Source organism: Hyperolius riggenbachi, chromosome 2 (assembly GCF_040937935.1).
Source record: "Hyperolius riggenbachi isolate aHypRig1 chromosome 2, aHypRig1.pri, whole genome shotgun sequence".
NCBI classification, from domain to species: domain Eukaryota; kingdom Metazoa; phylum Chordata; class Amphibia; order Anura; family Hyperoliidae; genus Hyperolius; species Hyperolius riggenbachi.
Window position 1 is genome coordinate 539,954,862 of NC_090647.1, and position 23,925 is coordinate 539,978,786.

Here is a 23,925-nt window from a genome sequence, read left to right on the forward strand (position 1 = left end):
CCTCACCTTCAAGGCGCCTTGGAGTATGCCTGCTGCCACACTAAGCCGAAATCGCCCGCTCCCGTCAGATTGTGGAAGCTAAGCGGCTTCAGGCCTGGTTAGTAGCTGCATGGGAGACCGGCTGTGAACCCCAGGTGCTGCAGGTGTTTTTTGGGTTTGAGGCCCAATGGCTATGAGCACGCGTGGGAAGCCTCACCTTCAAGGCGCCGGAAGTATACCTGCGGCCACACTAAGCTGAATGCGCCCGCTCTTGTCAGATTGCGGAAGCTAAGCGGCTTCAGTCCTGGTTAGTAGCTGCATGGGAGAGTGGCTGTGAACCCCAGGTGCTGCAGGCGTTTTTTTGTTTTTGAGGCCCAATGGCTATGAGCACGCGTGGGAAGCCTCATCTTCAAGGCGCCGGAACGGCGCCTTGGAGTGTACCTGTGGCCACGCTAATCCGAAAGCGCCTGCTCTCGTCAGACCGTGGAAGCTAAGCGGCTTCAGGCCTGGTTAGTAGCTGCATGGGAGACTGGCTGTGAACCCCAGGTGCTGCAGGTGTATTTTTAGGTTTGAGGCCCAATGGCTATGAGCACGCGTGGGAAGCCTAGGAGTTTGCCTGCGGCCACACAAAGCCGAATGGGCCCACTCTCGTCAGATCGTGGAAGCTAAGCGGCTTCAGGCCTGGTTAGTAACTGCATGGGAGACCGGGTGTGAACCCCAGGTGCTGCAGGTGATTTTTTGGGTTTGAGGCCCAATGGCTATGAGCACGCGTGGGAAGCCTCACCTTCAAGGCGCCGTAACGGCGCCTTGGAGTTTGCCTGCGGCCACACTAAGCCGAAAGGGCCCACTCTCGTCAGATCGCGGAAGCTAAGCGGCTTCAGGCCTGGTTAGTAGCTGCATGGGAGACAGGCTGTGAACCCCAGGTGCTGCAGGTGATTTTTTTGGGTTTGAGGCCCAATGGCTATGAGCAGGCGTGGGAAGCCTCACCTTCAAGGCGCCGGAACGGCGGTTTGGAGTTTGCCTGTGGCCACACTAAGCCGAAAGCGCCCGCTCTCGTCAGATTGCGGAAGCTAAGCGGCTTCAGGCCTGGTTAGCAGCTGCATGGGAGACCGGCTGTGAACCCCAGGTGCTGCAGGTGTTTTTTTGGGTTTGAGGCCCAATGGCTATGAGCACGCGTGGGAAGCCTCACCTTCAAGGCGCCGGAACGGCGCCTTGGAGTTTACCTGCGGCCATACTAAGCTGAAAGCGCCCGCTCTCGTCAGATCGCGGAAGCTAAGCGGCTTCAGGCCTGGTTAGTAGCTGCATGGGAGACCGGCTGTGAACCCCAGGTGCTGCAGGCGTTTTTTGGGTTTGAGGCCCAATGGCTATGAGCACGCGTGGGAAGCCTCACCTTCAAGGCGCCTTGGAGTATGCCTGCTGCCACACTAAGCCGAAATCGCCCGCTCCCGTCAGATCGTGGAAGCTAAGCGGCTTCAGGCCTGGTTAGTAGCTGCATGGGAGACCGGCTGTGAACCCCAGGTGCTGCAGGTGATTTTTTTGGGTTTGAGGCCCAATGGCTATGAGCACGCGTGGGAAGCCTCACCTTCAAGGCGTCGGAACGGCGCCTTGGAGTTTGCCTGTGGCCACACTAAGCCGAAAGCGTCCGCTCTTGTTATATCGCGGAAGCTAAGTGGCTTCAGGCCTGTTTAGTAGCTGCATGGGAGACCGGCTGTGAACCCCAGGTGCTGCAGGCGGTTTTTTGGGTTTGAGGCCCAATGGCTATGAGCACGCGTGGGAAGCCTCACCTTCAAGGCGCCGTAACGGCGCCTTGGAGTTTGCCAGCGGCCACACTAAGCCGAAAGCGCCCGCTCTCGTCAGATTGCGGAAGCTAAGCGGTTTCAGGCCTGGTTAGTAGCTGCATGGGAGACAGGCTGTGAACCCCAGGTGCTGCAGGTGTTTTTTTGGGTTTGAGGCCCAATGGCTATGAGCACGCGTGGGAAGCCTCATCTTCAAGGCGCCGGAGCGGCACCTTGGAGTGTACCTGTGGCCACGCTAATCCGAAAGCGCCTGCTCTCGTCAGATCGCGGAAGCTAAGCGTCTTCAGGCCTGGTTAGTAGCTGCATGGGAGGCTGGCTGTGAACCCCAGGTGCTGCAGGTGTATTTTTGGGTTTGAGGCCCAATGGCTATGAGCACGCGTGGGAACCCTAGGAGTTTGCCTGCGGCCACACAAAGCCGAAAGGGCCCACTCTCGTCAGATCGTGGAAGCTAAGCGGCTTCAGGCCTGGTTAGTAACTGCATGGGAGACCGGCTGTGAACCCCAGGTGCTGCAGGTGATTTTTTGGGTTTGAGGCCCAATGGCTATGAGCACGCGTGGGAAGCCTCACCTTCAAGGCGCCGTAACGGCGCCTTGGAGTTTGCCTGCGGCCACACTAAGCCGAAAGGGCCCACTCTCGTCAGATCGCGGAAGCTAAGCGGTTTCAGGCCTGGTTAGTAGCTGCATGGGAGACAGGCTGTGAACCCCAGGTGCTGCAGGTGATTTTTTTGGGTTTGAGGCCCAATGGCTATGAGCACGCGTGGGAAGCCTCACCTTCAAGGCGCCGGAACGGCGGTTTGGAGTTTGCCTGTGGCCACACTAAGCCGAAAGCGCCCGCTCTCGTCAGATTGCGGAAGCTAAGCGGCTTCAGGCCTGGTTAGTAGCTGCATGGGAGACCGGCTGTGAACCCCAGGTGCTGCAGGTGTTTTTTTGGGTTTGAGGCCCAATGGCTATGAGCACGCGTGGGAAGCCTCACCTTCAAGGCGCCGTAACGGCGCCTTGGAGTTTGCCTGTGGCCACACTAAGCCGAAAGCGTCCGCTCTTGTCATATCGCGGAAGCTAAGCGGCTTCAGGCCTGGTTAGTAGCTGCATGGGAGACAGGCTGTGAACCCCAGGTGCTGCAGGTGTTTTTTTGGGTTTGAGGCCCAATGGCTATGAGCACGCGTGGGAAGCCTCATCTTCAAGGCGCCGGAGCGGCACCTTGGAGTGTACATGTGGCCACGCTAATCCGAAAGCGCCTGCTCTCGTCAGATCGCGGAAGCTAAGCGTCTTCAGGCCTGGTTAGTAGCTGCATGGGAGACTGGCTGTGAACCCCAGGTGCTGCAGGTGTATTTTTGGGTTTGAGGCCCAATGGCTATGAGCACGCGTGGGAAGCCTAGGAGTTTGCCTGCGGCCACACAAAGCCGAAAGGGCCCACTCTCGTCAGATCGTGGAAGCTAAGCGGCTTCAGGCCTGGTTAGTAACTGCATGGGAGACCGGCTGTGAACCCCAGGTGCTGCAGGTGATTTTTTGGGTTTGAGGCCCAATGGCTATGAGCACGCGTGGGAAGCCTCACCTTCAAGGCGCCGTACCGGCACCTTGGAGTTAGCCTGCGGCCACACTAAGCCGAAAGGGCCCACTCTCGTCAGATCGCGGAAGCTAAGCGGTTTCAGGCCTGGTTAGTAGCTGCATGGGAGACAGGCTGTGAACCCCAGGTGCTGCAGGTGTTTTTTTAGGTTTGAGGCCCAATGGCTATAAGCACGCGTGGGAAGCCTCACCTTCAAGGCGCCTTGGAGTATGCCTGCTGCCACACTAAGCCGAAATCGCCCGCTCCCGTCAGATCGTGGAAGCTAAGCGGCTTCAGGCCTGGTTAGTAGCTGCATGGGAGACCGGCTGTGTGCTGCAGGTGATTTTTTTGGGTTTGAGGCCCAATGGCTATGAGCACGCGTGGGAAGCCTCACCTTCAAGGCGCCGGAACGGCGCCTTGGAGTTTGCCTGTGGCCACACTAAGCCGAAAGCGTCCGCTCTCGTTATATCGCGGAAGCTAAGCGGCTTCAGGCCTGGTTAGTAGCTGCATGGGAGACCGGCTGTGAACCCCAGGTGCTGCAGGTGTTTTTTTGGGTTTGAGGCCCAATGGCTATGAGCACGTGGGAAGCTACACCTACATGGCGAAGAAACGGCGCCTTGGAGTTTGCCTGCGGCCACACTAAGCCGAAAGCGCCCGCTCTCGTCAGATCGCGGAAGCTAAGCGTCTTCAGCCCTGGTTAGTAGCTGCATGGGAGACCGGCTGTGAACCCCAGGTGCTGCAGGTGATTTTTTTGGGTTTGAGGCCCAATGGCTATGAGCACGCGTGGGAAGCCTCACCTTCAATGCGCCGGAACGGCGCCTTGGAGTTTGCCTGTGGCCACACTAAGCCGAAAGCGTCCGCTCTCGTTATATCGCGGAAGCTAAGCGGCTTCAGGCCTGGTTAGTAGCTGCATGGGAGACCGGCTGTGAACCCCAGGTGCTGCAGGTGGTTTTTTGGGTTTGAGGCCCAATGGCTATGAGCACGCGTGGGAAGCCTCACCTTCAAGGCGCCGTAACGGCGCCTTGGAGTTTGCCTGCGGCCACACTAAGCCGAAAGCGCCTGCTCTCGTCAGATTGCGGAAGCTAAGTGGTTTCAGGCCTGGTTAGTAGCTGCATGGGAGACAGGCTGTGAACCCCAGGTGCTGCAGGTGTTTTTTTGGGTTTGAGGCCCAATGGCTATAAGCACGCGTGGGAAGCCTCACCTTCAAGGCGCCTTGGAGTATGCCTGCTGCCACACTAAGCCGAAATCGCCCGCTCCCGTCAGATTGTGGAAGCTAAGCGGCTTCAGGCCTGGTTAGTAGCTGCATGGGAGACCGGCTGTGAACCCCAGGTGCTGCAGGTGTTTTTTGGGTTTGAGGCCCAATGGCTATGAGCACGCGTGGGAAGCCTCACCTTCAAGGCGCCGGAAGTATACCTGCGGCCACACTAAGCTGAATGCGCCCGCTCTTGTCAGATTGCGGAAGCTAAGCGGCTTCAGTCCTGGTTAGTAGCTGCATGGGAGAGTGGCTGTGAACCCCAGGTGCTGCAGGCGTTTTTTTGTTTTTGAGGCCCAATGGCTATGAGCACGCGTGGGAAGCCTCATCTTCAAGGCGCCGGAACGGCGCCTTGGAGTGTACCTGTGGCCACGCTAATCCGAAAGCGCCTGCTCTCGTCAGACCGTGGAAGCTAAGCGGCTTCAGGCCTGGTTAGTAGCTGCATGGGAGACTGGCTGTGAACCCCAGGTGCTGCAGGTGTATTTTTAGGTTTGAGGCCCAATGGCTATGAGCACGCGTGGGAAGCCTAGGAGTTTGCCTGCGGCCACACAAAGCCGAATGGGCCCACTCTCGTCAGATCGTGGAAGCTAAGCGGCTTCAGGCCTGGTTAGTAACTGCATGGGAGACCGGGTGTGAACCCCAGGTGCTGCAGGTGATTTTTTGGGTTTGAGGCCCAATGGCTATGAGCACGCGTGGGAAGCCTCACCTTCAAGGCGCCGTAACGGCGCCTTGGAGTTTGCCTGCGGCCACACTAAGCCGAAAGGGCCCACTCTCGTCAGATCGCGGAAGCTAAGCGGCTTCAGGCCTGGTTAGTAGCTGCATGGGAGACAGGCTGTGAACCCCAGGTGCTGCAGGTGATTTTTTTGGGTTTGAGGCCCAATGGCTATGAGCAGGCGTGGGAAGCCTCACCTTCAAGGCGCCGGAACGGCGGTTTGGAGTTTGCCTGTGGCCACACTAAGCCGAAAGCGCCCGCTCTCGTCAGATTGCGGAAGCTAAGCGGCTTCAGGCCTGGTTAGCAGCTGCATGGGAGACCGGCTGTGAACCCCAGGTGCTGCAGGTGTTTTTTTGGGTTTGAGGCCCAATGGCTATGAGCACGCGTGGGAAGCCTCACCTTCAAGGCGCCGGAACGGCGCCTTGGAGTTTACCTGCGGCCATACTAAGCTGAAAGCGCCCGCTCTCGTCAGATCGCGGAAGCTAAGCGGCTTCAGGCCTGGTTAGTAGCTGCATGGGAGACCGGCTGTGAACCCCAGGTGCTGCAGGCGTTTTTTGGGTTTGAGGCCCAATGGCTATGAGCACGCGTGGGAAGCCTCACCTTCAAGGCGCCTTGGAGTATGCCTGCTGCCACACTAAGCCGAAATCGCCCGCTCCCGTCAGATCGTGGAAGCTAAGCGGCTTCAGGCCTGGTTAGTAGCTGCATGGGAGACCGGCTGTGAACCCCAGGTGCTGCAGGTGATTTTTTTGGGTTTGAGGCCCAATGGCTATGAGCACGCGTGGGAAGCCTCACCTTCAAGGCGTCGGAACGGCGCCTTGGAGTTTGCCTGTGGCCACACTAAGCCGAAAGCGTCCGCTCTTGTTATATCGCGGAAGCTAAGTGGCTTCAGGCCTGTTTAGTAGCTGCATGGGAGACCGGCTGTGAACCCCAGGTGCTGCAGGCGGTTTTTTGGGTTTGAGGCCCAATGGCTATGAGCACGCGTGGGAAGCCTCACCTTCAAGGCGCCGTAACGGCGCCTTGGAGTTTGCCAGCGGCCACACTAAGCCGAAAGCGCCCGCTCTCGTCAGATTGCGGAAGCTAAGCGGTTTCAGGCCTGGTTAGTAGCTGCATGGGAGACAGGCTGTGAACCCCAGGTGCTGCAGGTGTTTTTTTGGGTTTGAGGCCCAATGGCTATGAGCACGCGTGGGAAGCCTCATCTTCAAGGCGCCGGAGCGGCACCTTGGAGTGTACCTGTGGCCACGCTAATCCGAAAGCGCCTGCTCTCGTCAGATCGCGGAAGCTAAGCGTCTTCAGGCCTGGTTAGTAGCTGCATGGGAGGCTGGCTGTGAACCCCAGGTGCTGCAGGTGTATTTTTGGGTTTGAGGCCCAATGGCTATGAGCACGCGTGGGAACCCTAGGAGTTTGCCTGCGGCCACACAAAGCCGAAAGGGCCCACTCTCGTCAGATCGTGGAAGCTAAGCGGCTTCAGGCCTGGTTAGTAACTGCATGGGAGACCGGCTGTGAACCCCAGGTGCTGCAGGTGATTTTTTGGGTTTGAGGCCCAATGGCTATGAGCACGCGTGGGAAGCCTCACCTTCAAGGCGCCGTAACGGCGCCTTGGAGTTTGCCTGCGGCCACACTAAGCCGAAAGGGCCCACTCTCGTCAGATCGCGGAAGCTAAGCGGTTTCAGGCCTGGTTAGTAGCTGCATGGGAGACAGGCTGTGAACCCCAGGTGCTGCAGGTGATTTTTTTGGGTTTGAGGCCCAATGGCTATGAGCACGCGTGGGAAGCCTCACCTTCAAGGCGCCGGAACGGCGGTTTGGAGTTTGCCTGTGGCCACACTAAGCCGAAAGCGCCCGCTCTCGTCAGATTGCGGAAGCTAAGCGGCTTCAGGCCTGGTTAGTAGCTGCATGGGAGACCGGCTGTGAACCCCAGGTGCTGCAGGTGTTTTTTTGGGTTTGAGGCCCAATGGCTATGAGCACGCGTGGGAAGCCTCACCTTCAAGGCGCCGTAACGGCGCCTTGGAGTTTGCCTGTGGCCACACTAAGCCGAAAGCGTCCGCTCTTGTCATATCGCGGAAGCTAAGCGGCTTCAGGCCTGGTTAGTAGCTGCATGGGAGACAGGCTGTGAACCCCAGGTGCTGCAGGTGTTTTTTTGGGTTTGAGGCCCAATGGCTATGAGCACGCGTGGGAAGCCTCATCTTCAAGGCGCCGGAGCGGCACCTTGGAGTGTACATGTGGCCACGCTAATCCGAAAGCGCCTGCTCTCGTCAGATCGCGGAAGCTAAGCGTCTTCAGGCCTGGTTAGTAGCTGCATGGGAGACTGGCTGTGAACCCCAGGTGCTGCAGGTGTATTTTTGGGTTTGAGGCCCAATGGCTATGAGCACGCGTGGGAAGCCTCACCTTCAAGGCGCCGTAACGGCGCCTTGGAGTTTGCCTGTGGCCACACTAAGCCGAAAGCGCCCGCTCTCGTCAGATTGCGGAAGCTAAGCGGCTTCAGGCCTGGTTAGTAGCTGCATGGGAGACCGGCTGTGAACCCCAGGTGCTGCAGGCGTTTTTTGGGTTTGAGGCCCAATGGCTATGAGCACGCGTGGGAAGCCTCACCTTCAAGGCGCCTTGGAGTATGCCTGCTGCCACACTAAGCCGAAATCGCCCGCTCCCGTCAGATCGTGGAAGCTAAGCGGCTTCAGGCCTGGTTAGTAGCTGCATGGGAGACCGGCTGTGAACCCCAGGTGCTGCAGGTGATTTTTTGGGGTTTGAGGCCCAATGGCTATGAGCACGCGTGGGAAGCCTCACCTTCAAGGCGCCGTAACGGCGCCTTGGAGTTTGCCTGCGGCCACACTAAGCCGAAAGCGCCCGCTCTCGTCAGATTGCGGAAGCTAAGCGGTTTCAGGCCTGGTTAGTAGCTGCATGGGAGACAGGCTGTGAACCCCAGGTGCTGCAGGTGTTTTTTTGGGTTTGAGGCCCAATGGCTATGAGCACGCGTGGGAAGCCTCATCTTCAAGGCGCCGGAGCGGCACCTTGGAGTGTACCTGTGGCCACGCTAATCCGAAAGCGCCTGCTCTCGTCAGATCGCGGAAGCTAAGCGTCTTCAGGCCTGGTTAGTAGCTGCATGGGAGACTGGCTGTGAACCCCAGGTGCTGCAGGTGTATTTTTGGGTTTGAGGCCCAATGGCTATGAGCACGCGTGGGAACCCTAGGAGTTTGCCTGCGGCCACACAAAGCCGAAAGGGCCCACTCTAGTCAGATCGTGGAAGCTAAGCGGCTTCAGGCCTGGTTAGTAACTGCATGGGAGACCGGCTGTGAACCCCAGGTGCTGCAGGTGATTTTTTGGGTTTGAGGCCCAATGGCTATGAGCACGCGTGGGAAGCCTCACCTTCAAGGCGCCGTAACGGCGCCTTGGAGTTTGCCTGCGGCCACACTAAGCCGAAAGGGCCCACTCTCGTCAGATCGCGGAAGCTAAGCGGCTTCAGGCCTGGTTAGTAGCTGCATGGGAGACCGGCTGTGAACCCCAGGTGCTGCAGGTGTTATTTTGGGTTTGAGGCCCAATGGCTATGAGCACGCGTGGGAAGCCTCACCTTCAAGGCGCCGTAACGGCGCCTTGGAGTTTGCCTGTGGCCACACTAAGCCGAAAGCGTCCGCTCTTGTCATATCGCGGAAGCTAAGCGGCTTCAGGCCTGGTTAGTAGCTGCATGGGAGACAGGCTGTGAACCCCAGGTGCTGCAGGTGTTTTTTTGGGTTTGAGGCCCAATGGCTATGAGCACGCGTGGGAAGCCTCATCTTCAAGGCGCCGGAGCGGCACCTTGGAGTGTACCTGTGGCCACGCTAATCCGAAAGCGCCTGCTCTCGTCAGATCGCGGAAGCTAAGCGTCTTCAGGCCTGGTTAGTAGCTGCATGGGAGACTGGCTGTGAACCCCAGGTGCTGCAGGTGTATTTTTGGGTTTGAGGCCCAATGGCTATGAGCACGCGTGGGAAGCCTAGGAGTTTGCCTGCGGCCACACAAAGCCGAAAGGGCCCACTCTCGTCAGATCGTGGAAGCTAAGCGGCTTCAGGCCTGGTTAGTAACTGCATGGGAGACCGGCTGTGAACCCCAGGTGCTGCAGGTGATTTTTTGGGTTTGAGGCCCAATGGCTATGAGCACGCGTGGGAAGCCTCACCTTCAAGGCGCCGTAACGGCGCCTTGGAGTTTGCCTGCGGCCACACTAAGCCGAAAGCGCCTGCTCTCGTCAGATTGCGGAAGCTAAGCGGTTTTAGGCCTGGTTAGTAGCTGCATGGGAGACAGGCTGTGAACCCCAGGTGCTGCAGGTGTTTTTTTGGGTTTGAGGCCCAATGGCTATAAGCACGCGTGGGAAGCCTCACCTTCAAGGCGCCTTGGAGTATGCCTGCTGCCACACTAAGCCGAAATCGCCCGCTCCCGTCAGATTGTGGAAGCTAAGCGGCTTCAGGCCTGGTTAGTAGCTGCATGGGAGACCGGCTGTGAACCCCAGGTGCTGCAGGTGTTTTTTGGGTTTGAGGCCCAATGGCTATGAGCACGCGTGGGAAGCCTAGGAGTTTGCCTGCGGCCACACAAAGCTGAATGGGCCCACTCTCTTCAGATCGTGGAAGCTAAGCGGCTTCAGGCCTGGTTAGTAGCTGCATGGGAGACCGGCTGTGAACCCCAGGTGCTGCAGGTGTTTTTTGGGTTTGAGGCCCAATGGCTATGAGCACGCGTGGGAAGCCTCACCTTCAAGGCGCCGGAACGGCGCCTTGGAGTTTGCCTGCGGCCACACTAAGCTGAAAGCGCCCGCTCTCGTCAGATCACGGAAGCTAAGCGGCTTCAGGCCTGGTTAGTAGCTGCATGGGAGACCGGCTGTGAACCCCAGGTGCTGCAGGCGTTTTTTTGGGTTTGAGGCCCAATGGCTATGAGCACGCGTGGGAAGCCTCACCTTCAAGGCGCCGTAACGGCGCCTTGGAGTTTGCCTGCGGTCACACTAAGCCGAAAGCGCCCGTTCTCGTCAGATCGCGGAAGCTAAGCGGCTTCAGGCCTGGTTAGTAGCTGCATGGGAGACTGGCTGTGAACCCCAGGTGCTGCAGGCGTTTTTTGGGTTTGAGGCCCAATGGCTATGAGCACGCGTGGGAAGCCTCACCTTCAAGGCGCCGGAAGTATACCTGCGGCCACACTAAGCTGAATGCGCCCGCTCTTGTCAGATTGCGGAAGCTAAGCGGCTTCAGTCCTGGTTAGTAGCTGCATGGGAGAGTGGCTGTGAACCCCAGGTGCTGCAGGCGTTTTTTTGTTTTTGAGGCCCAATGGCTATGAGCACGCGTGGGAAGCCTCATCTTCAAGGCGCCGGAACGGCGCCTTGGAGTGTACCTGTGGCCACGCTAATCCGAAAGCGCCTGCTCTCGTCAGACCGCGGAAGCTAAGCGGCTTCAGGCCTGGTTAGTAGCTGCATGGGAGACTCGCTGTGAACCCCAGGTGCTGCAGGTGTATTTTTAGGTTTGAGGCCCAATGGCTATGAGCACGCGTGGGAAGCCTAGGAGTTTGCCTGCGGCCACACAAAGCCGAATGGGCCCACTCTCGTCAGATCGTGGAAGCTAAGCGGCTTCAGGCCTGGTTAGTAACTGCATGGGAGACCGGCTGTGAACCCCAGGTGCTGCAGGTGATTTTTTGGGTTTGAGGCCCAATGGCTATGAGCACGCGTGGGAAGCCTCACCTTCAAGGCGCCGTAACGGCGCCTTGGAGTTTGCCTGCGGCCACACTAAGCCGAAAGGGCCCACTCTCGTCAGATCGCGGAAGCTAAGCGGCTTCAGGCCTGGTTAGTAGCTGCATGGGAGACAGGCTGTGAACCCCAGGTGCTGCAGGTGATTTTTTTGGGTTTGAGGCCCAATGGCTATGAGCACGCGTGGGAAGCCTCACCTTCAAGGCGCCGGAACGGCGGTTTGGAGTTTGCCTGTGGCCACACTAAGCCGAAAGCGCCCGCTCTCGTCAGATTGCGGAAGCTAAGCGGCTTCAGGCCTGGTTAGTAGCTGCATGGGAGACCGGCTGTGAACCCCAGGTGCTGCAGGTGTTTTTTTGGGTTTGAGGCCCAATGGCTATGAGCACGCGTGGGAAGCCTCACCTTCAAGGCGCCGGAACGGCGCCTTGGAGTTTGCCTGCGGCCACACTAAGCTGAAAGCGCCCGCTCTCGTCAGATTGCGGAAGCTAAGCGGCTTCAGGCCTGGTTAGTAGCTGCATGGGAGACCGGCTGTGAACCCCAGGTGCTGCAGGCGTTTTTTGGGTTTGAGGCCCAATGGCTATGAGCACGCGTGGGAAGCCTCACCTTCAAGGCGCCTTGGAGTATGCCTGCTGCCACACTAAGCCGAAATCGCCCGCTCCCGTCAGATCGTGGAAGCTAAGCGGCTTCAGGCCTGGTTAGTAGCTGCATGGGAGACTGGCTGTGAACCCCAGGTGCTGCAGGTGATTTTTTTGGGTTTGAGGCCCAATGGCTATGAGCACGCTTGGGAAGCCTCACCTTCAAGGCGTCGGAACGGCGCCTTGGAGTTTGCCTGTGGCCACACTAAGCCGAAAGCGTCCGCTCTTGTTATATCGCGGAAGCTAAGTGGCTTCAGGCCTGTTTAGTAGCTGCATGGGAGACCGGCTGTGAACCCCAGGTGCTGCAGGCGGTTTTTTGGGTTTGAGGCCCAATGGCTATGAGCACGCGTGGGAAGCCTCACCTTCAAGGCGCCGTAACGGCGCCTTGGAGTTTGCCTGCGGCCACACTAAGCCGAAAGCGCCCGCTCTCGTCAGATTGCGGAAGCTAAGCGGTTTCAGGCCTGGTTAGTAGCTGCATGGGAGACAGGCTGTGAACCCCAGGTGCTGCAGGTGTTTTTTTTTGGGTTTGAGGCCCAATGGCTATGAGCACGCAAGGGAAGCCTCATCTTCAAGGTGCCGGAGCGGCACCTTGGAGTGTACCTGTGGCCACGCTAATCCGAAAGCGCCTGCTCTCGTCAGATCGCGGAAGCTAAGCGTCTTCAGGCCTGGTTAGTAGCTGCATGGGAGACTGGCTGTGAACCCCAGGTGCTGCAGGTGTATTTTTGGGTTTGAGGCCCAATGGCTATGAGCACGCGTGGGAACCCTAGGAGTTTGCCTGCGGCCACACAAAGCCGAAAGGGCCCACTCTCGTCAGATCGTGGAAGCTAAGCGGCTTCAGGCCTGGTTAGTAACTGCATGGGAGACCGGCTGTGAACCCCAGGTGCTGCAGGTGATTTTTTGGGTTTGAGGCCCAATGGCTATGAGCACGCGTGGGAAGCCTCACCTTCAAGGCGCCGTAACGGCGCCTTGGAGTTTGCCTGCGGCCACACTAAGCCGAAAGGGCCCACTCTCGTCAGATCGCGGAAGCTAAGCGGTTTCAGGCCTGGTTAGTAGCTGCATGGGAGACAGGCTGTGAACCCCAGGTGCTGCAGGTGATTTTTTTGGGTTTGAGGCCCAATGGCTATGAGCACGCGTGGGAAGCCTCACCTTCAAGGCGCCGGAACGGCGGTTTGGAGTTTGCCTGTGGCCACACTAAGCCGAAAGCGCCCGCTCTCGTCAGATTGCGGAAGCTAAGCGGCTTCAGGCCTGGTTAGTAGCTGCATGGGAGACCGGCTGTGAACCCCAGGTGCTGCAGGTGTTTTTTTGGGTTTGAGGCCCAATGGCTATGAGCACGCGTGGGAAGCCTCACCTTCAAGGCGCCGGAACGGCGCCTTGGAGTTTGCCTGTGGCCACACTAAGCCGAAAGCGTCCGCTCTTGTCATATCGCGGAAGCTAAGCGGCTTCAGGCCTGGTTAGTAGCTGCATGGGAGACAGGCTGTGAACCCCAGGTGCTGCAGGTGTTTTTTTGGGTTTGAGGCCCAATGGCTATGAGCACGCGTGGGAAGCCTCATCTTCAAGGCGCCGGAGCGGCACCTTGGAGTGTACCTGTGGCCACGCTAATCCGAAAGCGCCTGCTCTCGTCAGATCGCGGAAGCTAAGCGTCTTCAGGCCTGGTTAGTAACTGCATGGGAGTCTGGCTGTGAACCCCAGGTGCTGCAGGTGTATTTTTGGGTTTGAGGCCCAATGGCTATGAGCACGCGTGGGAAGCCTAGGAGTTTGCCTGCGGCCACACAAAGCCGAAAGGGCCCACTCTCGTCAGATCGTGGAAGCTAAGCGGCTTCAGGCCTGGTTAGTAACTGCATGGGAGACCGGCTGTGAACCCCAGGTGCTGCAGGTGATTTTTTGGGTTTGAGGCCCAATGGCTATGAGCACGCGTGGGAAGCCTCACCTTCAAGGCGCCGGAACGGCGCCTTGGAGTTTGCCTGCGGCCATACTAAGCTGAAAGCGCCCGCTCTCGTCAGATCGCGGAAGCTAAGCGGCTTCAGGCCTGGTTAGTAGCTGCATGGGAGACCGGCTGTGAACCCCAGGTGCTGCAGGCGTTTTTTGGGTTTGAGGCCCAATGGCTATGAGCACGCGTGGGAAGCCTCACCTTCAAGGCGCCTTGGAGTATGCCTGCTGCCACACTAAGCCGAAATCGCCCGCTCCCGTCAGATCGTGGAAGCTAAGCGGCTTCAGGCCTGGTTAGTAGCTGCATGGGAGACCGGCTGTGAACCCCAGGTGCTGCAGGTGATTTTTTTGGGTTTGAGGCCCAATGGCTATGAGCACGCGTGGGAAGCCTCACCTTCAAGGCGTCGGAACGGCGCCTTGGAGTTTGCCTGTGGCCACACTAAGCCGAAAGCGTCCGCTCTTGTTATATCGCGGAAGCTAAGTGGCTTCAGGCCTGTTTAGTAGCTGCATGGGAGACTGGCTGTGAACCCCAGGTGCTGCAGGTGATTTTTTGGGTTTGAGGCCCAATGGCTATGAGCACGCGTGGGAAGCCTCACCTTCAAGGCGCCGTAACGGCGCCTTGGAGTTAGCCTGCGGCCACACTAAGCCGAAAGGGCCCACTCTTGTCAGATCGCGGAAGCTAAGCGGTTTCAGGCCTGGTTAGTAGCTGCATGGGAGACAGGCTGTGAACCCCAGGTGCTGCAGGTGATTTTTTTGGGTTTGAGGCCCAATGGCTATGAGCACGCGTGGGAAGCCTCACCTTCAACGCGCCGGAACGGCGCCTTGGAGTTTGCCTGTGGCCACACTAAGCCGAAAGCGTCCGCTCTTGTTATATCGCGGAAGCTAAGCGGCTTCAGGCCTGGTTAGTAGCTGCATGGGAGACCGGCTGTGAACCCCAGGTGCTGCAGGTGGTTTTTTGGGTTTGAGGCCCAATGGCTATGAGCACGCGTGGGAAGCCTCACCTTCAAGGCGCCGTAACGGCGCCTTGGAGTTTGCCTGTGGCCACACTAAGCCGAAAGCGCCCGCTCTCGTCAGATTGCGGAAGCTAAGCGGCTTCAGGCCTGGTTAGTAGCTGCATGGGAGACAGGCTGTGAACCCCAGGTGCTGCAGGTGTTTTTTTGGGTTTGAGGCCCAATGGCTATGAGCACGCGTGGGAAGCCTCACCTTCAAGGCGCCGGAACGGCGCCTTGGAGTTTGCCTGCGGCCACACTAAGCCGAAAGCGCCCGCTCTCGTCAGATCGCGGAAGCTAAGCGGCTTCAGGCCTGGTTAGTAGCTGCATGGGAGACCGGCTGTGAACCCCAGGTGCTGCAGGCGTTTTTTGGGTTTGAGGCCCAATGGCTATGAGCACGCGTGGGAAGCCTCACCTTCAAGGCGCCTTGGAGTATGCCTGCTGCCACACTAAGCCGAAATCGCCCGCTCCCGTCAGATCGTGGAAGCTAAGCGGCTTCAGGCCTGGTTAGTAGCTGCATGGGAGACCGGCTGTGAACCCCAGGTGCTGCAGGTGATTTTTTGGGGTTTGAGGCCCAATGGCTATGAGCACGCGTGGGAAGCCTCACCTTCAAGGCGCCGTAACGGCGCCTTGGAGTTTGCCTGCGGCCACACTAAGCCGAAAGCGCCCGCTCTCGTCAGATTGCGGAAGCTAAGCGGTTTCAGGCCTGGTTAGTAGCTGCATGGGAGACAGGCTGTGAACCCCAGGTGCTGCAGGTGTTTTTTTGGGTTTGAGGCCCAATGGCTATGAGCACGCGTGGGAAGCCTCATCTTCAAGGCGCCGGAGCGGCACCTTGGAGTGTACCTGTGGCCACGCTAATCCGAAAGCGCCTGCTCTCGTCAGATCGCGGAAGCTAAGCGTCTTCAGGCCTGGTTAGTAGCTGCATGGGAGACTGGCTGTGAACCCCAGGTGCTGCCGGTGTATTTTTGGGTTTGAGGCCCAATGGCTATGAGCACGCGTGGGAACCCTAGGAGTTTGCCTGCGGCCACACAAAGCCGAAAGGGCCCACTCTAGTCAGATCGTGGAAGCTAAGCGGCTTCAGGCCTGGTTAGTAACTGCATGGGAGACCGGCTGTGAACCCCAGGTGCTGCAGGTGATTTTTTGGGTTTGAGGCCCAATGGCTATGAGCACGCGTGGGAAGCCTCACCTTCAAGGCGCCGTAACGGCGCCTTGGAGTTTGCCTGCGGCCACACTAAGCCGAAAGGGCCCACTCTCGTCAGATCGCGGAAGCTAAGCGGCTTCAGGCCTGGTTAGTAGCTGCATGGGAGACCGGCTGTGAACCCCAGGTGCTGCAGGTGTTATTTTGGGTTTGAGGCCCAATGGCTATGAGCACGCGTGGGAAGCCTCACCTTCAAGGCGCCGTAACGGCGCCTTGGAGTTTGCCTGTGGCCACACTAAGCCGAAAGCGTCCGCTCTTGTCATATCGCGGAAGCTAAGCGGCTTCAGGCCTGGTTAGTAGCTGCATGGGAGACAGGCTGTGAACCCCAGGTGCTGCAGGTGTTTTTTTGGGTTTGAGGCCCAATGTCTATGAGCACGCGTGGGAAGCCTCATCTTCAAGGCGCCGGAGCGGCACCTTGGAGTGTACCTGTGGCCACGCTAATCCGAAAGCGCCTGCTCTCGTCAGATCGCGGAAGCTAAGCGTCTTCAGGCCTGGTTAGTAGCTGCATGGGAGACTGGCTGTGAACCCCAGGTGCTGCAGGTGTATTTTTGGGTTTGAGGCCCAATGGCTATGAGCACGCGTGGGAAGCCTAGGAGTTTGCCTGCGGCCACACAAAGCCGAAAGGGCCCACTCTCGTCAGATCGTGGAAGCTAAGCGGCTTCAGGCCTGGTTAGTAACTGCATGGGAGACCGGCTGTGAACCCCAGGTGCTGCAGGTGATTTTTTGGGTTTGAGGCCCAATGGCTATGAGCACGCGTGGGAAGCCTCACCTTCAAGGCGCCGTAACGGCGCCTTGGAGTTTGCCTGCGGCCACACTAAGCCGAAAGCGCCTGCTCTCGTCAGATTGCGGAAGCTAAGCGGTTTCAGGCCTGGTTAGTAGCTGCATGGGAGACAGGCTGTGAACCCCAGGTGCTGCAGGTGTTTTTTTGGGTTTGAGGCCCAATGGCTATAAGCACGCGTGGGAAGCCTCACCTTCAAGGCGCCTTGGAGTATGCCTGCTGCCACACTAAGCCGAAATCGCCCGCTCCCGTCAGATTGTGGAAGCTAAGCGGCTTCAGGCCTGGTTAGTAGCTGCATGGGAGACCGGCTGTGAACCCCAGGTGCTGCAGGTGTTTTTTGGGTTTGAGGCCCAATGGCTATGAGCACGCGTGGGAAGCCTAGGAGTTTGCCTGCGGCCACACAAAGCTGAATGGGCCCACTCTCTTCAGATCGTGGAAGCTAAGCGGCTTCAGGCCTGGTTAGTAGCTGCATGGGAGACCGGCTGTGAACCCCAGGTGCTGCAGGTGTTTTTTGGGTTTGAGGCCCAATGGCTATGAGCACGCGTGGGAAGCCTCACCTTCAAGGCGCCGGAACGGCGCCTTGGAGTTTGCCTGCGGCCACACTAAGCTGAAAGCGCCCGCTCTCGTCAGATCACGGAAGCTAAGCAGCTTCAGGCCTGGTTAGTAGCTGCATGGGAGACCGGCTGTGAACCCCAGGTGCTGCAGGCGTTTTTTTGGGTTTGAGGCCCAATGGCTATGAGCACGCGTGGGAAGCCTCACCTTCAAGGCGCCGTAACGGCGCCTTGGAGTTTGCCTGCGGCCACACTAAGCCGAAAGCGCCCGTTCTCGTCAGATCGCGGAAGTTAAGCGGCTTCAGGCCTGGTTAGTAGCTGCATGGGAGACTGGCTGTGAACCCCAGGTGCTGCAGGCGTTTTTTGGGTTTGAGGCCCAATGGCTATGAGCACGCGTGGGAAGCCTCACCTTCAAGGCGCCGGAAGTATACCTGCGGCCACACTAAGCTGAATGCGCCCGCTCTTGTCAGATTGCGGAAGCTAAGCGGCTTCAGTCCTGGTTAGTAGCTGCATGGGAGAGTGGCTGTGAACCCCAGGTGCTGCAGGCGTTTTTTTGTTTTTGAGGCCCAATGGCTATGAGCACGCGTGGGAAGCCTCATCTTCAAGGCGCCGGAACGGCGCCTTGGAGTGTACCTGTGGCCACGCTAATCCGAAAGCGCCTGCTCTCGTCAGACCGCGGAAGCTAAGCGGCTTCAGGCCTGGTTAGTAGCTGCATGGGAGACTCGCTGTGAACCCCAGGTGCTGCAGGTGTATTTTTAGGTTTGAGGCCCAATGGCTATGAGCACGCGTGGGAAGCCTAGGAGTTTGCCTGCGGCCACACAAAGCCGAATGGGCCCACTCTCGTCAGATCGTGGAAGCTAAGCGGCTTCAGGCCTGGTTAGTAACTGCATGGGAGACCGGCTGTGAACCCCAGGTGCTGCAGGTGATTTTTTGGGTTTGAGGCCCAATGGCTATGAGCACGCGTGGGAAGCCTCACCTTCAAGGCGCCGTAACGGCGCCTTGGAGTTTGCCTGCGGCCACACTAAGCCGAAAGGGCCCACTCTCGTCAGATCGCGGAAGCTAAGCGGCTTCAGGCCTGGTTAGTAGCTGCATGGGAGACAGGCTGTGAACCCCAGGTGCTGCAGGTGATTTTTTTGGGTTTGAGGCCCAATGGCTATGAGCACGCGTGGGAAGCCTCACCTTCAAGGCGCCGGAACGGCGGTTTGGAGTTTGCCTGTGGCCACACTAAGCCGAAAGCGCCCGCTCTCGTCAGATTGCGGAAGCTAAGCGGCTTCAGGCCTGGTTAGTAGCTGCATGGGAGACCGGCTGTGAACCCCAGGTGCTGCAGGTGTTTTTTTGGGTTTGAGGCCCAATGGCTATGAGCACGCGTGGGAAGCCTCACCTTCAAGGCGCCGGAACGGCGCCTTGGAGTTTGCCTGCGGCCACACTAAGCTGAAAGCGCCCGCTCTCGTCAGATTGCGGAAGCTAAGCGGCTTCAGGCCTGGTTAGTAGCTGCATGGGAGACCGGCTGTGAACCCCAGGTGCTGCAGGCGTTTTTTGGGTTTGAGGCCCAATGGCTATGAGCACGCGTGGGAAGCCTCACCTTCAAGGCGCCTTGGAGTATGCCTGCTGCCACACTAAGCCGAAATCGCCCGCTCCCGTCAGATCGTGGAAGCTAAGCGGCTTCAGGCCTGGTTAGTAGCTGCATGGGAGACTGGCTGTGAACCCCAGGTGCTGCAGGTGATTTTTTTGGGTTTGAGGCCCAATGGCTATGAGCACGCTTGGGAAGCCTCACCTTCAAGGCGTCGGAACGGCGCCTTGGAGTTTGCCTGTGGCCACACTAAGCCGAAAGCGTCCGCTCTTGTTATATCGCGGAAGCTAAGTGGCTTCAGGCCTGTTTAGTAGCTGCATGGGAGACCGGCTGTGAACCCCAGGTGCTGCAGGCGGTTTTTTGGGTTTGAGGCCCAATGGCTATGAGCACGCGTGGGAAGCCTCACCTTCAAGGCGCCGTAACGGCGCCTTGGAGTTTGCCTGCGGCCACACTAAGCCGAAAGCGCCCGCTCTCGTCAGATTGCGGAAGCTAAGCGGTTTCAGGCCTGGTTAGTAGCTGCATGGGAGACAGGCTGTGAACCCCAGGTGCTGCAGGTGTTTTTTTGGGTTTGAGGCCCAATGGCTATGAGCACGCAAGGGAAGCCTCATCTTCAAGGTGCCGGAGCGGCACCTTGGAGTGTACCTGTGGCCACGCTAATCCGAAAGCGCTTGCTCTCGTCAGATCGCGGAAGCTAAGCGTCTTCAGGCCTGGTTAGTAGCTGCATGGGAGACTGGCTGTGAACCCCAGGTGCTGCAGGTGTATTTTTGGGTTTGAGGCCCAATGGCTATGAGCACGCGTGGGAACCCTAGGAGTTTGCCTGCGGCCACACAAAGCCGAAAGGGCCCACTCTCGTCAGATCGTGGAAGCTAAGCGGCTTCAGGCCTGGTTAGTAACTGCATGGGAGACCGGCTGTGAACCCCAGGTGCTGCAGGTGATTTTTTGGGTTTGAGGCCCAATGGCTATGAGCACGCGTGGGAAGCCTCACCTTCAAGGCGCCGTAACGGCGCCTTGGAGTTTGCCTGCGGCCACACTAAGCCGAAAGGGCCCACTCTCGTCAGATCGCGGAAGCTAAGCGGTTTCAGGCCTGGTTAGTAGCTGCATGGGAGACAGGCTGTGAACCCCAGGTGCTGCAGGTGATTTTTTTGGGTTTGAGGCCCAATGGCTATGAGCACGCGTGGGAAGCCTCACCTTCAAGGCGCCGGAACGGCGGTTTGGAGTTTGCCTGTGGCCACACTAAGCCGAAAGCGCCCGCTCTCGTCAGATTGCGGAAGCTAAGCGGCTTCAGGCCTGGTTAGTAGCTGCATGGGAGACCGGCTGTGAACCCCAGGTGCTGCAGGTGTTTTTTTGGGTTTGAGGCCCAATGGCTATGAGCACGCGTGGGAAGCCTCACCTTCAAGGCGCCGGAACGGCGCCTTGGAGTTTGCCTGTGGCCACACTAAGCCGAAAGCGTCCGCTCTTGTCATATCGCGGAAGCTAAGCGGCTTCAGGCCTGGTTAGTAGCTGCATGGGAGACAGGCTGTGAACCCCAGGTGCTGCAGGTGTTTTTTTGGGTTTGAGGCCCAATGGCTATGAGCACGCGTGGGAAGCCTCATCTTCAAGGCGCCGGAGCGGCACCTTGGAGTGTACCTGTGGCCACGCTAATCCGAAAGCGCCTGCTCTCGTCAGATCGCGGAAGCTAAGCGTCTTCAGGCCTGGTTAGTAGCTGCATGGGAGACTGGCTGTGAACCCCAGGTGCTGCAGGTGTATTTTTGGGTTTGAGGCCCAATGGCTATGAGCACGCGTGGGAAGCCTAGGAGTTTGCCTGCGGCCACACAAAGCCGAAAGGGCCCACTCTCGTCAGATCGTGGAAGCTAAGCGGCTTCAGGCCTGGTTAGTAACTGCATGGGAGACCGGCTGTGAACCCCAGGTGCTGCAGGTGATTTTTTGGGTTTGAGGCCCAATGGCTATGAGCACGCGTGGGAAGCCTCACCTTTAAGGCGCCGTAACGGCGCCTTGGAGTTTGCCTGCGGCCACACTAAGCCGAAAGGGCCCACTCTCGTCAGATCGCGGAAGCTAAGCGGTTTCAGGCCTGGTTAGTAGCTGCATGGGAGACAGGCTGTGAACCCCAGGTGCTGCAGGTGATTTTTTGGGGTTTGAGGCCCAATGGCTATGAGCACGCGTGGGAAGCCTCACCTTCAACGCGCCGGAACGGCGCCTTGGGGTTTGCCTGTGGCCACACTAAGCCGAAAGCGTCCGCTCTTGTTATATCGCGGAAGCTAAGCGGCTTCAGGCCTGGTTAGTAGCTGCATGGGAGACCGGCTGTGAACCCCAGGTGCTGCAGGTGGTTTTTTGGGTTTGAGGCCCAATGGCTATGAGCACGCGTGGGAAGCCTCACCTTCAAGGCGCCGTAACGGCGCCTTGGAGTTTGCCTGTGGCCACACTAAGCCGAAAGCGCCCGCTCTCGTCAGATTGCGGAAGCTAAGTGGCTTCAGGCCTGGTTAGTAGCTGCATGGGAGACAGGCTGTGAACCCCAGGTGCTGCAGGTGTTTTTTTGGGTTTGAGGCCCAATGGCTATGAGCACGCGTGGGAAGCCTCACCTTCAAGGCGCCGGAACGGCGCCTTGGAATTTGCCTGCGGCCACACTAAGCCGAAAGCGCCCGCTCTCGTCAGATCGCGGAAGCTAAGCGGCTTCAGGCCTGGTTAGTAGCTGCATGGGAGACCGGCTGTGAACCCCAGGTGCTGCAGGCGTTTTTTGGGTTTGAGGCCCAATGGCTATGAGCACGCGTGGGAAGCCTCACCTTCAAGGCGCCTTGGAGTATACCTGCTGCCACACTAAGCCGAAATCGCCCGCTCCCGTCAGATCGTGGAAGCTAAGCGGCTTCAGGCCTGGTTAGTAGCTGCATGGGAGACCGGCTGTGAACCCCAGGTGCTGCAGGTGATTTTTTGGGGTTTGAGGCCCAATGGCTATGAGCACGCGTGGGAAGCCTCACCTTCAAGGCGCCGGAACGGCGCATTGGAGTTTGCCTGTGGCCACACTAAGCCGAAAGCGTCCGCTCTCGTTATATCGCGGAAGCTAAGCGGCTTCAGGCCTGGTTAGTAGCTGCATGGGAGACCGCCTGTGAACCCCAGGTGCTGCAGGCGGTTTTTTGGGTTTGAGGCCCAATGGCTATGATCACGCGTGGGAAGCCTCATCTTCAAGGCGCCGGAACGGCACCTTGGAGTGTACCTGTGGCCACGCTAATCCGAAAGCGCCTGCTCTCGTCAGATCGCGGAAGCTAAGCGTCTTCAGGCCTGGTTAGTAGCTGCATGGGAGACTGGCTGTGAACCCCAGGTGCTGCAGGTGTATTTTTGGGTTTGAGGCCCAATGGCTATGAGCACGCGTGGGAAGCCTAGGAGTTTGCCTGCGGCCACACAAAGCTGAAAGGGCCCACTCGTCAGATCGTGGAAGCTAAGCGGCTTCAGGCCTGGTTAGTAGCTGCATGGGAGACTGGCTGTGAACCCCAGGTGCTGCAGGTGTTTTTTTGGGTTTGAGGCCCAATGGCTATGAGCACGCGTGGGAAGCCTCACCTTCAAGGCGCCGGAACGGCGCCTCGGAGTTTGCCTGCCGCCACACTAAGCCGAAAGCGCCTGCTCTTGTCAGATCGCGGAAGCTAAGTGGCTTCAGGCCTGGTTAGTAGCTGCATGGGAGACCGGCTGTGAACCCCAGGTGCTGCAGGTGTTTTTTGGGTTTGAGGCCCAATGGCTATGAGCACGCGTGGGAAGCCTCACCTTCAAGGCGCCGGAACGGCGCCTTGGAGTTTGCCTGCGGCCACACTAAGCTGAAAGCGCCCGCTCTCGTCAGATCGTGGAAGCTAAGCAGCTTCAGGCCTGGTTAGTAGCTGCTTGGGAGACCGGCTGTGAACCCCAGGTGCTGCAGGCGTTTTTTGGGTTTGAGGCCCAATGGTTATGAGCACGCGTGGGAAGCCTCACCTTCAAGGCGCCTTGGAGTATGCCTGCTGCCACACTAAGCTGAAATCGCCCGCTCCCGTCAGATCGTGGAAGCTAAGCGGCTTCAGGCCTGGTTAGTAGCTGCATGGGAGACCGGCTGTGAACCCCAGGTGCTGCTGGCGTTTTTTTGGGTTTGAGGCCCAATGGCTATGAGCACGCGTGGGAAGCCTCACCTTCAAGGCGCCGGAACGGCACCTTGGAGTTTGCCTGCGGCCACACTAAGCCGAAAGCGCCCGCTCTTGTCAGATCGCGGAAGCTAAGCGGCTACAGGCCTGGTTAGTAGCTGCATGGGAGACTGGCTGTGAACCCCAGGTGCTGCAGGCCTTTTTTGGGTTTGAGGCCCAATGGCTATGAGCACGCGTGGGAAGCCTCACCTTCAAGGCGCCGGAACGGCGCCTTAGAGTATGCCTGCGGCCACACTGAGCTAAATGCGCCCGCTCTTGTCAGATTGCGGAAGCTAAGCGGCTTCAGTCCTGGTTAGTAGCTGCATGGGAGACCGGCTGTGAACCCCAGGTGCTGCAGGCGATTTTTTGGGTTTGAGGCCCAATGGCTATGAGCACGCGTGGGAAGACTCACCTTCAAGGCGCCTTGGAGTTTGCCTGCGGCCACACTAAGCCGAACGCGCCTGCTCTCGTCAGATCGTGGAAGCTAAGCGGCTTCAGGCCTGGTTAGTAGCTGCATGGGAGACTGGCTGTGAACCCCAGGTGCTGCAGGTGGTTTTTTGGGTTTGAGGCCCAATGGCTATGAGCACGCGTGGGAAGCCTCACCTTCAAGGCGCCGGAATGGCTCCTTGGAGTTTGCCTGCGGCCACACTAAGCCGAAAGCGCCTGCTCTCGTCATATCGCGGAAGCTAAGCGGCTTCAGGCCTGGTTAGTAGCTGCATGGGAGACCGGCTGTGAACCCCAGGTGCTGCAGGTGTTTTTTAGGGTTTGAGGCCCAATGGCTATGAGCACGCGTGGGAAGCCTCACCTTCAAGGCGCCGGAATGGCGCCTTGGAGTTTGCCTGCGGCCTCACTAAGCCGAAAGGGCCTGCTCTCGTCAGATCGTGGAAGCTAAGCGGCTTCAGGCCTGGTTAGTAGCTACATGGGAGACTGGCTGTGAACCGCAGGTGCTGCAGGTGTTTTTTTGGGTTTGAGGCCCAATGGCTATGAGCACGCGTGGGAAGCCTCACCTTCAAGGCGCCGGAATGGCGCTTTGGAGTATGCCTGCGGCCACACTAAGCTGAAAGCGCCCGCTCTTGTCATATCGTGGAAGCTAAGCGGCTTCAGGCCTGGTTAGTAGCTGCATGGGAGACCGGCTGTGAACCCCAGGTGCTGCAGGTGTTTTTTTGGGTTTGAGGCCCAATGGCTATGAGCAC

The 23,925-nt window shown here is 58.5% G+C and overlaps 3 non-coding genes and 105 pseudogenes across 3 annotated transcripts; all 108 read left to right on the forward strand.

Moving 5' to 3' along the window:
- Positions 1-27: 27 nt before the first annotated feature.
- On the forward strand, positions 28-146 carry LOC137552806 (5S ribosomal RNA; annotated as a pseudogene).
- A 272-nt stretch (positions 147-418) lies between these two features.
- Positions 419-537, forward strand: LOC137554057 (5S ribosomal RNA; annotated as a pseudogene).
- A 56-nt stretch (positions 538-593) lies between these two features.
- On the forward strand, positions 594-712 carry LOC137553903 (5S ribosomal RNA; annotated as a pseudogene).
- An 83-nt stretch (positions 713-795) lies between these two features.
- Positions 796-914, forward strand: LOC137554221 (5S ribosomal RNA; annotated as a pseudogene).
- An 84-nt stretch (positions 915-998) lies between these two features.
- On the forward strand, positions 999-1,117 carry LOC137552823 (5S ribosomal RNA; annotated as a pseudogene).
- An 83-nt stretch (positions 1,118-1,200) lies between these two features.
- Positions 1,201-1,319, forward strand: LOC137557230 (5S ribosomal RNA; annotated as a pseudogene).
- A 71-nt stretch (positions 1,320-1,390) lies between these two features.
- LOC137551170 (5S ribosomal RNA) lies at positions 1,391-1,509 on the forward strand (annotated as a pseudogene).
- Positions 1,510-1,593: 84 nt separating this feature from the next.
- On the forward strand, positions 1,594-1,712 carry LOC137554525 (5S ribosomal RNA; annotated as a pseudogene).
- Positions 1,713-1,795: 83 nt separating this feature from the next.
- Positions 1,796-1,914, forward strand: LOC137553781 (5S ribosomal RNA; annotated as a pseudogene).
- Positions 1,915-1,997: 83 nt separating this feature from the next.
- On the forward strand, positions 1,998-2,116 carry LOC137554318 (5S ribosomal RNA; annotated as a pseudogene).
- A 56-nt stretch (positions 2,117-2,172) lies between these two features.
- Positions 2,173-2,291, forward strand: LOC137553477 (5S ribosomal RNA; annotated as a pseudogene).
- Positions 2,292-2,374: 83 nt separating this feature from the next.
- On the forward strand, positions 2,375-2,493 carry LOC137554426 (5S ribosomal RNA; annotated as a pseudogene).
- An 84-nt stretch (positions 2,494-2,577) lies between these two features.
- On the forward strand, positions 2,578-2,696 carry LOC137549287 (5S ribosomal RNA; annotated as a pseudogene).
- A 285-nt stretch (positions 2,697-2,981) lies between these two features.
- Positions 2,982-3,100, forward strand: LOC137554396 (5S ribosomal RNA; annotated as a pseudogene).
- Positions 3,101-3,156: 56 nt separating this feature from the next.
- LOC137553478 (5S ribosomal RNA) lies at positions 3,157-3,275 on the forward strand (annotated as a pseudogene).
- Positions 3,276-3,358: 83 nt separating this feature from the next.
- On the forward strand, positions 3,359-3,477 carry LOC137554428 (5S ribosomal RNA; annotated as a pseudogene).
- A 266-nt stretch (positions 3,478-3,743) lies between these two features.
- Positions 3,744-3,862, forward strand: LOC137553422 (5S ribosomal RNA; annotated as a pseudogene).
- Positions 3,863-3,943: 81 nt separating this feature from the next.
- LOC137551568 (5S ribosomal RNA) lies at positions 3,944-4,062 on the forward strand (annotated as a pseudogene).
- Positions 4,063-4,146: 84 nt separating this feature from the next.
- LOC137553423 (5S ribosomal RNA) lies at positions 4,147-4,265 on the forward strand (annotated as a pseudogene).
- An 83-nt stretch (positions 4,266-4,348) lies between these two features.
- Positions 4,349-4,467, forward strand: LOC137554229 (5S ribosomal RNA; annotated as a pseudogene).
- A 72-nt stretch (positions 4,468-4,539) lies between these two features.
- Positions 4,540-4,658, forward strand: LOC137552807 (5S ribosomal RNA; annotated as a pseudogene).
- Positions 4,659-4,930: 272 nt separating this feature from the next.
- On the forward strand, positions 4,931-5,049 carry LOC137554058 (5S ribosomal RNA; annotated as a pseudogene).
- Positions 5,050-5,105: 56 nt separating this feature from the next.
- Positions 5,106-5,224, forward strand: LOC137553904 (5S ribosomal RNA; annotated as a pseudogene).
- An 83-nt stretch (positions 5,225-5,307) lies between these two features.
- Positions 5,308-5,426, forward strand: LOC137554222 (5S ribosomal RNA; annotated as a pseudogene).
- Positions 5,427-5,510: 84 nt separating this feature from the next.
- LOC137552824 (5S ribosomal RNA) lies at positions 5,511-5,629 on the forward strand (annotated as a pseudogene).
- Positions 5,630-5,712: 83 nt separating this feature from the next.
- Positions 5,713-5,831, forward strand: LOC137557231 (5S ribosomal RNA; annotated as a pseudogene).
- A 71-nt stretch (positions 5,832-5,902) lies between these two features.
- LOC137551171 (5S ribosomal RNA) lies at positions 5,903-6,021 on the forward strand (annotated as a pseudogene).
- An 84-nt stretch (positions 6,022-6,105) lies between these two features.
- LOC137554527 (5S ribosomal RNA) lies at positions 6,106-6,224 on the forward strand (annotated as a pseudogene).
- An 83-nt stretch (positions 6,225-6,307) lies between these two features.
- LOC137553782 (5S ribosomal RNA) lies at positions 6,308-6,426 on the forward strand (annotated as a pseudogene).
- Positions 6,427-6,509: 83 nt separating this feature from the next.
- On the forward strand, positions 6,510-6,628 carry LOC137554319 (5S ribosomal RNA; annotated as a pseudogene).
- A 56-nt stretch (positions 6,629-6,684) lies between these two features.
- On the forward strand, positions 6,685-6,803 carry LOC137553479 (5S ribosomal RNA; annotated as a pseudogene).
- An 83-nt stretch (positions 6,804-6,886) lies between these two features.
- On the forward strand, positions 6,887-7,005 carry LOC137554429 (5S ribosomal RNA; annotated as a pseudogene).
- Positions 7,006-7,089: 84 nt separating this feature from the next.
- LOC137549288 (5S ribosomal RNA) lies at positions 7,090-7,208 on the forward strand (annotated as a pseudogene).
- Positions 7,209-7,493: 285 nt separating this feature from the next.
- On the forward strand, positions 7,494-7,612 carry LOC137554397 (5S ribosomal RNA; annotated as a pseudogene).
- An 83-nt stretch (positions 7,613-7,695) lies between these two features.
- On the forward strand, positions 7,696-7,814 carry LOC137547909 (5S ribosomal RNA; annotated as a pseudogene).
- Positions 7,815-7,885: 71 nt separating this feature from the next.
- LOC137551172 (5S ribosomal RNA) lies at positions 7,886-8,004 on the forward strand (annotated as a pseudogene).
- Positions 8,005-8,088: 84 nt separating this feature from the next.
- Positions 8,089-8,207, forward strand: LOC137553093 (5S ribosomal RNA; annotated as a pseudogene).
- Positions 8,208-8,290: 83 nt separating this feature from the next.
- On the forward strand, positions 8,291-8,409 carry LOC137553939 (5S ribosomal RNA; annotated as a pseudogene).
- A 56-nt stretch (positions 8,410-8,465) lies between these two features.
- LOC137554351 (5S ribosomal RNA) lies at positions 8,466-8,584 on the forward strand (annotated as a pseudogene).
- Positions 8,585-8,667: 83 nt separating this feature from the next.
- Positions 8,668-8,786, forward strand: LOC137552634 (5S ribosomal RNA; annotated as a pseudogene).
- Positions 8,787-9,071: 285 nt separating this feature from the next.
- On the forward strand, positions 9,072-9,190 carry LOC137553940 (5S ribosomal RNA; annotated as a pseudogene).
- Positions 9,191-9,246: 56 nt separating this feature from the next.
- LOC137553480 (5S ribosomal RNA) lies at positions 9,247-9,365 on the forward strand (annotated as a pseudogene).
- Positions 9,366-9,448: 83 nt separating this feature from the next.
- LOC137553498 (5S ribosomal RNA) lies at positions 9,449-9,567 on the forward strand (annotated as a pseudogene).
- A 72-nt stretch (positions 9,568-9,639) lies between these two features.
- On the forward strand, positions 9,640-9,758 carry LOC137552808 (5S ribosomal RNA; annotated as a pseudogene).
- A 55-nt stretch (positions 9,759-9,813) lies between these two features.
- Positions 9,814-9,932, forward strand: LOC137554051 (5S ribosomal RNA; annotated as a pseudogene).
- An 82-nt stretch (positions 9,933-10,014) lies between these two features.
- LOC137548297 (5S ribosomal RNA) lies at positions 10,015-10,133 on the forward strand (annotated as a pseudogene).
- An 83-nt stretch (positions 10,134-10,216) lies between these two features.
- LOC137548507 (5S ribosomal RNA) lies at positions 10,217-10,335 on the forward strand (annotated as a pseudogene).
- A 272-nt stretch (positions 10,336-10,607) lies between these two features.
- On the forward strand, positions 10,608-10,726 carry LOC137553283 (5S ribosomal RNA; annotated as a pseudogene).
- A 56-nt stretch (positions 10,727-10,782) lies between these two features.
- Positions 10,783-10,901, forward strand: LOC137553740 (5S ribosomal RNA; annotated as a pseudogene).
- An 83-nt stretch (positions 10,902-10,984) lies between these two features.
- LOC137554223 (5S ribosomal RNA) lies at positions 10,985-11,103 on the forward strand (annotated as a pseudogene).
- Positions 11,104-11,187: 84 nt separating this feature from the next.
- On the forward strand, positions 11,188-11,306 carry LOC137549289 (5S ribosomal RNA; annotated as a pseudogene).
- An 83-nt stretch (positions 11,307-11,389) lies between these two features.
- Positions 11,390-11,508, forward strand: LOC137548071 (5S ribosomal RNA; annotated as a pseudogene).
- A 71-nt stretch (positions 11,509-11,579) lies between these two features.
- On the forward strand, positions 11,580-11,698 carry LOC137552667 (5S ribosomal RNA; annotated as a pseudogene).
- An 84-nt stretch (positions 11,699-11,782) lies between these two features.
- On the forward strand, positions 11,783-11,901 carry LOC137554528 (5S ribosomal RNA; annotated as a pseudogene).
- An 83-nt stretch (positions 11,902-11,984) lies between these two features.
- Positions 11,985-12,103, forward strand: LOC137553094 (5S ribosomal RNA; annotated as a pseudogene).
- An 85-nt stretch (positions 12,104-12,188) lies between these two features.
- On the forward strand, positions 12,189-12,307 carry LOC137553942 (5S ribosomal RNA; annotated as a pseudogene).
- A 56-nt stretch (positions 12,308-12,363) lies between these two features.
- On the forward strand, positions 12,364-12,482 carry LOC137553482 (5S ribosomal RNA; annotated as a pseudogene).
- An 83-nt stretch (positions 12,483-12,565) lies between these two features.
- Positions 12,566-12,684, forward strand: LOC137554431 (5S ribosomal RNA; annotated as a pseudogene).
- Positions 12,685-12,768: 84 nt separating this feature from the next.
- Positions 12,769-12,887, forward strand: LOC137549290 (5S ribosomal RNA; annotated as a pseudogene).
- Positions 12,888-13,172: 285 nt separating this feature from the next.
- On the forward strand, positions 13,173-13,291 carry LOC137554453 (5S ribosomal RNA; annotated as a pseudogene).
- Positions 13,292-13,347: 56 nt separating this feature from the next.
- Positions 13,348-13,466, forward strand: LOC137553483 (5S ribosomal RNA; annotated as a pseudogene).
- An 83-nt stretch (positions 13,467-13,549) lies between these two features.
- LOC137555507 (5S ribosomal RNA) lies at positions 13,550-13,668 on the forward strand. The gene has a single exon (XR_011028188.1). It is a non-coding gene; the product is annotated as a 5S ribosomal RNA (ribosomal RNA).
- Positions 13,669-13,739: 71 nt separating this feature from the next.
- On the forward strand, positions 13,740-13,858 carry LOC137551173 (5S ribosomal RNA; annotated as a pseudogene).
- Positions 13,859-14,347: 489 nt separating this feature from the next.
- LOC137554219 (5S ribosomal RNA) lies at positions 14,348-14,466 on the forward strand (annotated as a pseudogene).
- Positions 14,467-14,549: 83 nt separating this feature from the next.
- Positions 14,550-14,668, forward strand: LOC137553005 (5S ribosomal RNA; annotated as a pseudogene).
- Positions 14,669-14,751: 83 nt separating this feature from the next.
- On the forward strand, positions 14,752-14,870 carry LOC137556557 (5S ribosomal RNA). The gene has a single exon (XR_011029202.1). It is a non-coding gene; the product is annotated as a 5S ribosomal RNA (ribosomal RNA).
- A 71-nt stretch (positions 14,871-14,941) lies between these two features.
- LOC137551174 (5S ribosomal RNA) lies at positions 14,942-15,060 on the forward strand (annotated as a pseudogene).
- Positions 15,061-15,144: 84 nt separating this feature from the next.
- Positions 15,145-15,263, forward strand: LOC137553095 (5S ribosomal RNA; annotated as a pseudogene).
- An 83-nt stretch (positions 15,264-15,346) lies between these two features.
- On the forward strand, positions 15,347-15,465 carry LOC137554384 (5S ribosomal RNA; annotated as a pseudogene).
- A 56-nt stretch (positions 15,466-15,521) lies between these two features.
- On the forward strand, positions 15,522-15,640 carry LOC137554352 (5S ribosomal RNA; annotated as a pseudogene).
- Positions 15,641-15,723: 83 nt separating this feature from the next.
- Positions 15,724-15,842, forward strand: LOC137552635 (5S ribosomal RNA; annotated as a pseudogene).
- Positions 15,843-16,127: 285 nt separating this feature from the next.
- Positions 16,128-16,246, forward strand: LOC137553943 (5S ribosomal RNA; annotated as a pseudogene).
- Positions 16,247-16,302: 56 nt separating this feature from the next.
- Positions 16,303-16,421, forward strand: LOC137553484 (5S ribosomal RNA; annotated as a pseudogene).
- An 83-nt stretch (positions 16,422-16,504) lies between these two features.
- LOC137553784 (5S ribosomal RNA) lies at positions 16,505-16,623 on the forward strand (annotated as a pseudogene).
- Positions 16,624-16,695: 72 nt separating this feature from the next.
- Positions 16,696-16,814, forward strand: LOC137552809 (5S ribosomal RNA; annotated as a pseudogene).
- A 55-nt stretch (positions 16,815-16,869) lies between these two features.
- LOC137554052 (5S ribosomal RNA) lies at positions 16,870-16,988 on the forward strand (annotated as a pseudogene).
- Positions 16,989-17,070: 82 nt separating this feature from the next.
- LOC137559453 (5S ribosomal RNA) lies at positions 17,071-17,189 on the forward strand (annotated as a pseudogene).
- Positions 17,190-17,272: 83 nt separating this feature from the next.
- On the forward strand, positions 17,273-17,391 carry LOC137559134 (5S ribosomal RNA; annotated as a pseudogene).
- A 272-nt stretch (positions 17,392-17,663) lies between these two features.
- LOC137553284 (5S ribosomal RNA) lies at positions 17,664-17,782 on the forward strand (annotated as a pseudogene).
- A 56-nt stretch (positions 17,783-17,838) lies between these two features.
- On the forward strand, positions 17,839-17,957 carry LOC137553741 (5S ribosomal RNA; annotated as a pseudogene).
- An 83-nt stretch (positions 17,958-18,040) lies between these two features.
- On the forward strand, positions 18,041-18,159 carry LOC137554224 (5S ribosomal RNA; annotated as a pseudogene).
- An 84-nt stretch (positions 18,160-18,243) lies between these two features.
- On the forward strand, positions 18,244-18,362 carry LOC137549292 (5S ribosomal RNA; annotated as a pseudogene).
- An 83-nt stretch (positions 18,363-18,445) lies between these two features.
- On the forward strand, positions 18,446-18,564 carry LOC137548072 (5S ribosomal RNA; annotated as a pseudogene).
- Positions 18,565-18,635: 71 nt separating this feature from the next.
- On the forward strand, positions 18,636-18,754 carry LOC137552668 (5S ribosomal RNA; annotated as a pseudogene).
- An 84-nt stretch (positions 18,755-18,838) lies between these two features.
- LOC137554529 (5S ribosomal RNA) lies at positions 18,839-18,957 on the forward strand (annotated as a pseudogene).
- Positions 18,958-19,040: 83 nt separating this feature from the next.
- Positions 19,041-19,159, forward strand: LOC137553096 (5S ribosomal RNA; annotated as a pseudogene).
- Positions 19,160-19,242: 83 nt separating this feature from the next.
- Positions 19,243-19,361, forward strand: LOC137554255 (5S ribosomal RNA; annotated as a pseudogene).
- A 56-nt stretch (positions 19,362-19,417) lies between these two features.
- LOC137553486 (5S ribosomal RNA) lies at positions 19,418-19,536 on the forward strand (annotated as a pseudogene).
- Positions 19,537-19,619: 83 nt separating this feature from the next.
- LOC137554432 (5S ribosomal RNA) lies at positions 19,620-19,738 on the forward strand (annotated as a pseudogene).
- An 84-nt stretch (positions 19,739-19,822) lies between these two features.
- On the forward strand, positions 19,823-19,941 carry LOC137549293 (5S ribosomal RNA; annotated as a pseudogene).
- A 285-nt stretch (positions 19,942-20,226) lies between these two features.
- On the forward strand, positions 20,227-20,345 carry LOC137553945 (5S ribosomal RNA; annotated as a pseudogene).
- A 56-nt stretch (positions 20,346-20,401) lies between these two features.
- LOC137553487 (5S ribosomal RNA) lies at positions 20,402-20,520 on the forward strand (annotated as a pseudogene).
- Positions 20,521-20,603: 83 nt separating this feature from the next.
- Positions 20,604-20,722, forward strand: LOC137554433 (5S ribosomal RNA; annotated as a pseudogene).
- Positions 20,723-20,806: 84 nt separating this feature from the next.
- On the forward strand, positions 20,807-20,925 carry LOC137554220 (5S ribosomal RNA; annotated as a pseudogene).
- Positions 20,926-21,008: 83 nt separating this feature from the next.
- LOC137553748 (5S ribosomal RNA) lies at positions 21,009-21,127 on the forward strand (annotated as a pseudogene).
- Positions 21,128-21,210: 83 nt separating this feature from the next.
- On the forward strand, positions 21,211-21,329 carry LOC137556558 (5S ribosomal RNA). The gene has a single exon (XR_011029203.1). It is a non-coding gene; the product is annotated as a 5S ribosomal RNA (ribosomal RNA).
- Positions 21,330-21,400: 71 nt separating this feature from the next.
- On the forward strand, positions 21,401-21,519 carry LOC137549822 (5S ribosomal RNA; annotated as a pseudogene).
- An 84-nt stretch (positions 21,520-21,603) lies between these two features.
- Positions 21,604-21,722, forward strand: LOC137551583 (5S ribosomal RNA; annotated as a pseudogene).
- Positions 21,723-21,805: 83 nt separating this feature from the next.
- Positions 21,806-21,924, forward strand: LOC137553946 (5S ribosomal RNA; annotated as a pseudogene).
- Positions 21,925-22,180: 256 nt separating this feature from the next.
- On the forward strand, positions 22,181-22,299 carry LOC137553679 (5S ribosomal RNA; annotated as a pseudogene).
- Positions 22,300-22,381: 82 nt separating this feature from the next.
- Positions 22,382-22,500, forward strand: LOC137548238 (5S ribosomal RNA; annotated as a pseudogene).
- Positions 22,501-22,571: 71 nt separating this feature from the next.
- Positions 22,572-22,690, forward strand: LOC137552477 (5S ribosomal RNA; annotated as a pseudogene).
- Positions 22,691-22,773: 83 nt separating this feature from the next.
- On the forward strand, positions 22,774-22,892 carry LOC137549070 (5S ribosomal RNA; annotated as a pseudogene).
- Positions 22,893-22,974: 82 nt separating this feature from the next.
- Positions 22,975-23,093, forward strand: LOC137554039 (5S ribosomal RNA; annotated as a pseudogene).
- A 72-nt stretch (positions 23,094-23,165) lies between these two features.
- LOC137552490 (5S ribosomal RNA) lies at positions 23,166-23,284 on the forward strand (annotated as a pseudogene).
- Positions 23,285-23,367: 83 nt separating this feature from the next.
- LOC137552235 (5S ribosomal RNA) lies at positions 23,368-23,486 on the forward strand (annotated as a pseudogene).
- An 83-nt stretch (positions 23,487-23,569) lies between these two features.
- Positions 23,570-23,688, forward strand: LOC137554597 (5S ribosomal RNA; annotated as a pseudogene).
- Positions 23,689-23,771: 83 nt separating this feature from the next.
- Positions 23,772-23,890, forward strand: LOC137554110 (5S ribosomal RNA; annotated as a pseudogene).
- Positions 23,891-23,925: the final 35 nt, after the last annotated feature.